The following is an 8,555-nucleotide window of genomic DNA, read 5'->3' on the forward strand; positions in this document are numbered from 1 at the left end:
AGGTGATCCAGAAAATCATCTTTCGGGTACTGCTAATTTATTTATATATGCAATACCACTAACAGTATTCCTGCCAAGATTCCAAGGGCTGTTGATTTCGCCTTGTAGAACTTTTTCATTTTCTTCTACTTAATACGGTAGGTGTCACACCCATTTTACAAAGTTTTTTCCAAAGTTATATTTTGCGTCAATAAACCAATCCAGTTACCATGTTTCATCCCTTTTTTCGTATTTGGTATAGAATTATGGCATTTTTTTCATTTTTCGTAATTTTCGATATCGATAAAGTGAGCGTGGTTATGGTCGGATTTCGGCCATTTTTTATACCAAGATAAAGTGAGTTCAGATAAGTACGTGGGCTAAGTTTAGTAAAGATATATCGGTTTTTGCTCAAGTTATTGTGTTAACGGCCGAGCGGAAGGACAGACGGTGGACTGTGTATAAAAACTGGGCGTGGCTTCCACCGATTTCGCCCATTTTCACAGAGAACAGTTACCGTCATAGAATCTATGCCCCTACCAAATTTGAGAAGGATTGGTAAATTTTTGTTCGACTTATGGCATTAAAAGTATTCTAGACAAACTAAATGAAAATGGGCGGAGACACGCCCATTTTGAAATTTTCTTTTATTTTTGTATTTTGTTGCATCATATCAATACTGGAGTTGAATTTTGACTTAATTTACTTATATACAGTAAAGATATTAAATTTTTTGTTAAAATTTGAATTTAAAAAAAAAATTTTTTAAAAAGTGGGCGTGTTCTTCATCCAATTTTGCTAATTTTTATTTAGCACATATATAGTAATAGTAGTAACGTTCCTGCCAAATTTCATCATGATATCTTCAACGACTGCCAAATTACAGCTTGCAAAACTTTTGAATTACCTTCTTGTAAAAGTGGGCGGTCCCACGCCCATTGTCCAAAATCTCACTAATTTTCTATTCTGCGTCATAACGTCAACCCATCTACCAAGTTTCATCGCTTTAACCGCATTTGGCAATGAATTATCGCATTTTTTCGGTTTTTCGAAATTTTCGTTATCGAAAAAGTGGGCGTGGTTATAGTCCGATATCGTTCATTTTAAATAGCGATCTGAGATGAGTGCCCAGGAATCTAAATACCAAATTTCATCAAGATGCCTCAAAATTTACTCAAGTTATCGTGTTAACGAACAGACGGACGGACGGACATGGCTCAATCAAATTTTTTTTCGATACTGATGATTTTGATATATGGAAGTCTATATCTATCTCGATTCCTTTATACCTGTACAACCAACCGTTATCCAATCAAAGTTAATATACTCTGTGAGCTCTGCTCAACTGAGTATAGAAACTTTATATGCGAAAATGCAGAATCCGGAATCCGGACCCAATAAAGCCTAAATGTGCTAAATGTAAAAATGCACTAAAGGGTGCATCAGGAATAAGATGCCAGGCAGTGTGTGGAAAGGTGTATCACTTGGCAAATAAATGCGCGGGATCGAACCAGTATGCCACCAATATGCTCAACACAAGTGATATGATAAAATTTATGTGCGATGATTGCCTTGTTTATATAATTTAAGGTCTCATTTTCTAACCGATCTACCATGCTGTACATTTTTGTATGCTGGGCTAAGTTAAACCAGCCGATTTAATGCTTGGTTGGGCGGTAAAAGTTTCAATGCGTCTAGCAACTGCTACATTCAAACGCAGTCAGCATCTTTGCACTTATTAGCAACAAACAAACAAATTGCCCATACCGTTGCCTATTGTTCATATTTCCAGCGATAATGAAGATTATCAAGTACAAAGCTACCGTCACCTTTGCAAGAATAGCATAGGTTAGTTGAAGGTGAATTAATCCAGTTTCCACCAGTTGTGAGCATCGATTTAGTTGTTGGGACATGCGCAGTAAATTTGAAAAAGAAAATCAGCAACTGCGAACAAAAAGTCCTTGGTCATTGATCAGCATTATAAAAGTGGACATGTAAAAGGCGAGTTGCATCGTCATAAATATAATTGTAAAACTAAATGATCCAAATTGTTAATTAATAAAGAGTCGTCGTGTTTAAATGTAACTTGTTTAATTTAAATGAACGGAAAATCTATGTAAAATTAACTTATACAAAATGTCGATATGGCGATGAGAGAAATACAGGAGACAGTTTAAGTTAAATGGGATACACCTGAACGAATATAAAGGCGAGCTCGAAAAAACAATAAAAAACAATGTGAATGAAATGAAAAAATTGCTGGAAGCTATTGAGGCAAGGTATACCGAACGGGTAAAAGCAATGATAATTGCCCAAAAGTCCTGTGAAAAAAGTGTGAACAAAATGAAAAATCTATCTAAAATAACTGAAAATTTCAAGTCACAAAGGGAAAAGATATGCGAAGAACTTACAAAGAATACTAAAGAAAGTGAGAAAGTATGTGGGGAAGTCAAAAAAATAGAGAGCAATAAACAATGCTGCCAAGTGTCTTTCTCAGAGGTCGTAAAAAACAAAGTGTTGCCAGATGTGAAAAAACCGCACCAATTATTATAAGGCCAAAAGCGACCCAAAAAATTGGCAAAATAAAAGAGGATCTAAATAAAAGAATTGACCCAAAAAATTTAAAGATCTCAAACATAGAAGACAAGCGAAACGGTATTGTGGTGATTGAAGGTGAAAATAGTGAAGAACAAAGCAAATTAAAAAACACATTGGAAAACAAAATTGGCAACGACTATGAAATATCGAGAATAAACTTCAAGCATGAAGAAAAGTAGTTGTTGGAAAAACTAAGAATGCAGAACGAAATATTTGAAAAAAGCCACCTAAAGTTATTAAATATATGAGGTGAACAGAAATGGTAGGAATTTTTATAATGCTACTATTGAAACCGACTGTGAAACACTTCCGAAAGTACTACCAAGTGATAAAATAATATTGGATGGGACAGATGCAAGGTATACGTCGGAGTAAAGCTGGAGTCATTGGTGCCGTATGTCGTATCGCTGTATCCGTATCCCTAACGTAATCAGCTGTTTATCGTTACGACGGTAAACCAAAACCCAATTGGTTGGCTACGATACGGCTACGACTTTAGCGGTACCAATAATCGATTGCATTGATTCTCATAAGATTGGTCGAATCAGCTGTTATAAGGTTACCGATACGGTTACCGATAAAGCACCAATGTCTCCAGCTTTAGTGTGTTATGCTGCTATAGATGCAAAGGCTTTAACCACAAAGCCACCGAGTGTAAAAATGAAGAGGTCTGTGTAAATTGTCTGGGAAACCACAAAACAAAAGAATGTGACAAAGATACCGTAAATAAGTGCATGAACTGTGTTCGAGTGAACAAGAAGTTAAAATTGAGTGTAGATGAAAATCATGCAACAACCAGTAAGGACTGTCCGGTATACCAATATAAATTAAAATTAAAAAAGAAGCGGATTGGTTACTAGCAATCAACTACAATAGATGTGATCTATACCAACATTCAGGGACTTATAAATAACTTTGAACATTTGGAAATTGCTATAATCAAAAGCGATGTTGATATAATATTCCTGACGGAAACACATCTAACGCCAGATATTGAAGATAATGAAATAAGTCTTCCAAATTATAGAACATTAAGTTGTGTGTCGAACTGTGCGCATACTGGAGGGGTAACAATATATGTACATACAAAATAAGTGGGAAGTAAGAAATATAAATCACGAATCAATAGACGCCAAGGTGTGGGTGACATCTTGCGACTGCGTATTTAATAATCTAGCAATAAGGGCAATAGCGATCTATCGATTACCAAATAGCTCCGAAAAAGATTTTTGTGACTTCTTTGAAGATTACATTGAAACAACTTTGGATAGTGCGCAAAATGTTATTATCTCGGGAGACTTTAATATTGACTGGAAGAAACCAGGAGCATATAAAAACAGAATAGAAAGCATTTTAAATGATAACACTGGATCACAAATTCCAATTTTTTTTCTGCACCAGAGACGCCATTATGAAATTCCTATGTAAAATCACCCCCTGATTTCGAAAATCAAGGTTATTTTTAATTCTATGGTAACGTTATTGAGATATTTACGAATAACGGTTCTTTTCCAAAAAAATAAAATTGGGTCCACTTAATCATATATATCTCAAGAACGAATTGAGCAATTCCAAAACGGTTTGAAGCTTTTAAAAGGTAATTAAAAAAGTAAGGTAATATAAGGTAATATAAAAAAATTTAAAACTGTGCATACAACACTTTTTGCTAGGCCCTGCAGATTCAATGATAACGAACAATTATTACGGAATTTTTCCATTTTTTTTGTAAAAATATTGTAACGAATTTACTTGCAAATCCTCTTATTTGCAATCCTCTGCTAAGTTCGAATCACTAAACTGTTGAATAAATAACTCCAATTTGTAATAATGCAAAATGGCCTTTATTAAAGTACTTCACAATACACTCAACTGTGCAACGAATAGCTTGCTTAATAACCACACTGATTGATAGCTCAATGAAACTCTACTATTCAAAATAATACTGCTATTGCTCGCTAGATATCGTCTTAATCGCAACTGCTTGACAACTCAAATCAAACTGAATTACTTCTTACTCGCTGGCGCCGCTTTTATAGTTTACGCTGCATACTTCTAGGCTCTTCGATTTCCAGAAGTTACTAGTTGTTTCGGCTACAAAATCGCCAGCCACAACTACGTGCACAAATTATTGCTCTCTCTTGTGACAACTCAGATAAGGTATATGCATGTGTTTGTAGTTTACAGTCTCCCGCAAACACATAAGCGTATAAGTAAATTCATCGGTGTGTGACATCTCATCAGCTGCCTTGTATCAGAGAATTTAAACACAATGAGAAGGCGTTTTTGCTAGATTCCAACTTTTTTGCATGTGAACACGTCTTGCACTTCACCACACACAATCCAATTTCAATGTTAACCAGTTAACAGCAGAAAATTCTCTGCCACAGTTTCAGCTGGTGTATAAATTCTCTGGATGTTCTCTTAATATGATTTCTTTGTGGGAATATAGGTATTTAATAGGATTAATTAAATTTAAATTTTATTACTTGTAGCAATATATTTGCTTGTTTTATGATTTAATATGAATTTGAACTTAATTAATATAATAATAGCAATATATTTGCTTGTTTTATGTTGCTGCAAATTGCAGAAATTTTGCTTATTTCTTTACAAACAAAAACCTATTTACATATATACCCAAAATATGCCCTTTCATGAAATGTATGAAAATTAATCATACATTTATGAATTACCCCATCCCTTTTTGTTAATAAATTAAAATGTTAGGAAAATGTATGCAAATTGAAATATGCATGCAAATAGTGTTTTGCCGACGGCATTTGCACACTTGGAATTTCTGTGCACACGAAATCCATTGCATATTTATAAAACGTTAATTTGCATAAAATGTATGCATATTAACCATGAAGTATGAATTATTAATAAATTGAAAAATTGAAATAAATAAAATATTTGATAACAATTGAATTAATAAAAAATTATTTAGTTATTATTTGGACTATGGGTGGGAGGGGAGGTACCTATAAAGAAACTTCCTAAAGCATTTTATATGTGTTATTCAGTACAATGATGTAAGTACCTATGTACTTGAATATTTTCAAAGGCAGGTTTGATAAGCCAAGTCAAACTTAAATACATTTGACCTGCCTCAAATCAACCCTTAAATATGTAAATAAGACCAACAATACACAAAAGACATGTGCCTGTTGATCAGATGTTGAGCATTGTATCATTGAATATATATGTATGAAAATACAAACCAAAGCAAAAAAGTACAAATGTACATACATATATACATATTCAATAATACTCCAATTAAAGGCAGACATGTATAAAAAGCTTGGTCGCTTTGATGCTGTGGCAGTGTCTTAAGTTATTAATAAAACAACTTGTCGCTTTCCGCGTTATGAAGCGACCAAATCAATTATGGCAATCCGCGTATACGGCCATGGATATGTAAATATCAATGTTCGTAGCAATTAGCCGACGAAATACAATAGGCACGAGCCAAATTATGTGTCGTCGGTAGTTAAAAGTGTTGCCGTTTATACCTTTAATAACTCACAGCTAAAAGGGGAATTTATTATAAAACTAAAATAAACGAATTTATTGCTCTTTTGCGAAATAATGTTATATTTCTTCGCAAAATTACTTTAATTTATTTCGCCGCTCCCATATATTAATTTTTATCTATGAAAATAATGTAAAATTCTTACTTTGTACTGATATGTGATAAACAAGTCAGCATATACAGTATGACGTCACAGTGCGAATTCGGGCCAGAAACGGGTAAAACACCACTCTTATGTAGCAACTGCAACACAGTTGCTGCAAATTTGGCTGCGTGACTGCGCGAACAATTTTTCGGCAGAATATGATAGGGGGTTTCAAATAGCAAATAAAAATGTCCATAAGCTGTGACAACTCGGTAATTCAGGATATGAGAAAATTATTTGCAATAATTTATATGAACAATGGATGGAAATTTTTAGATTATATTGCTAATATGTTAGTGGACATTTACTAGGCAATATCTGTGCATGTTTATTTGCATTTTTTACTACCATATTAGTACTTTCATACAGGCTTATAAATAGTTTGGTATTATTTCAAAGGTAAAGTGCGGGGTTATGAAAGTAGTTATGCTCGTCATAATGAATACCCCCAATATGCATCGAAGTTGGAATTTATAAAATCGCAAAAATTTGTCTTTTGACGATTTTATCAAATGCCATGTTGCCGAATTGCAAAATTCTATTATCAATTTGGACAACTTAAGAAGAAGAATTTATGAATGAAAAATCAAGAGGAAGCTAGTTTTCAGGATTTTGTGATTTACATACAAAACATGAGCATACATATGTAAATATGTATGTGTGCTTGTGCGTATGGTTGGATCAGAGAATTTAAACACAATGAGAAGGCGTTTTTGCTAGATTCCAACTTTTTTGCATGTGAACACGTCTTGCACTTCACCACACACAATCCAATTTCAATGTTAACCAGTTAACAGCAGAAAATTCTCTGTCAACAGTTTCAGCTGGTGTATAAATTCTCTGGATTTTCTCTTAATATGATTTCTTTGTGGGAATATAGGTATTTAGTAGGATTAATTAAATTTAAATTTTATTACTTGTAGCAATATATTTGCTTGTTTTATGATTTAATATGAATTTGAACTTAATTAATATAATAATGGCAATATATTTGCTTGTTTTATGTTGATGCAAATTGCAGAAATTTTGCTTATTTCTTTACAAACAAAAACCTATTTATATACCCAAAATATGCCCTTTCATGAAATGTATGTAAATTAATCATACATTTATGAATTATCCCATCCCTTTTTGTTAATAAATTAAAATGTTAGGAAAATGTATGCAAATTGAAATATGCATGCAAATAGTGTTTTGCCGACGGCACTTGCACACTTGGAATTTCTGTGCACACGAAATCCATTGCATATTTATAAAACGTTAATTTGCATAAAATGTATGCATATTAACCATGAAGTATGAATTATTAATAAATTGAAAAATTGAAATAAATAAAATATTTGATAACAATTGAATTAATAAAAAATTATTTAGTTATTATTTGGACTATGGGTGGGAGGGGAGGTACCTATAAAGAAATTTCCTAAAGCATTTTATATGTGTTATTCAGTACAATGATGTAAGTACCTATGTACTTGAATATTTTCAAAGGCAGGTTTGATAAGCCAAGTCAAACTTAAATACATTTGACCTGCCTCAAATCAACCCTTAAATATGTAAATAAGACCAACAATACACAAAAGACATGTGCCTGTTGATCAGATGTTGAGCATTGTATCATTGAATATACATATATGTATGAAAGTACAAACCAAAGCAAAAAAGTACAAATGTACATACATATATACATATTCAATAATACTCCAATTAAAGGCAGACATGTATAAAAAGCTTGGTCGCTTTGATGCTGTGGCAGTGTCTTAAGTTATTAATAAAACAACTTGTCGCTTTACGCGTTATGAAGCGACCAAATCAATTATGGCAATCCGCGTATACGGCCATGGATATGTAAATATCAATGCTCGTAGCAATTAGCCGACGAAATACAATAGGCACGAGCCAAATTATGTGTCGTCGGTGGTTAAAAGTGTTGCCGTTTATACCTTTAATAACTCACAGCTAAAAGGGGAATTTATTATAAAATTAAAATAAACGAATTTATTGCTCTTTTGCGAAATAATGTTATATTTCTTCGCAAAATTACTTTAATTTATTTCGCCGCTCCCATATATTAATTTTTATCTATGAAAATAATGTAAAATTCTTACTTTGTACTGACATGTGATAAACAAGTCAGCATATACAGTATGACGTCACAGTGCGAATTCGGGCCAGAAACGGGTAAAACACCACTCTTATGTAGCAACTGCAACACAGTTGCTGCAAATTTGGCTGCGTGACTGCGCGAACAATTTTTCTGCAGAATATGATAGGGGGTTTCAAATAGCAAATAAAAATGTC

This window comes from Eurosta solidaginis, chromosome 2 (assembly GCF_040869045.1).
Source record: "Eurosta solidaginis isolate ZX-2024a chromosome 2, ASM4086904v1, whole genome shotgun sequence".
Taxonomy (NCBI): domain Eukaryota; kingdom Metazoa; phylum Arthropoda; class Insecta; order Diptera; family Tephritidae; genus Eurosta; species Eurosta solidaginis.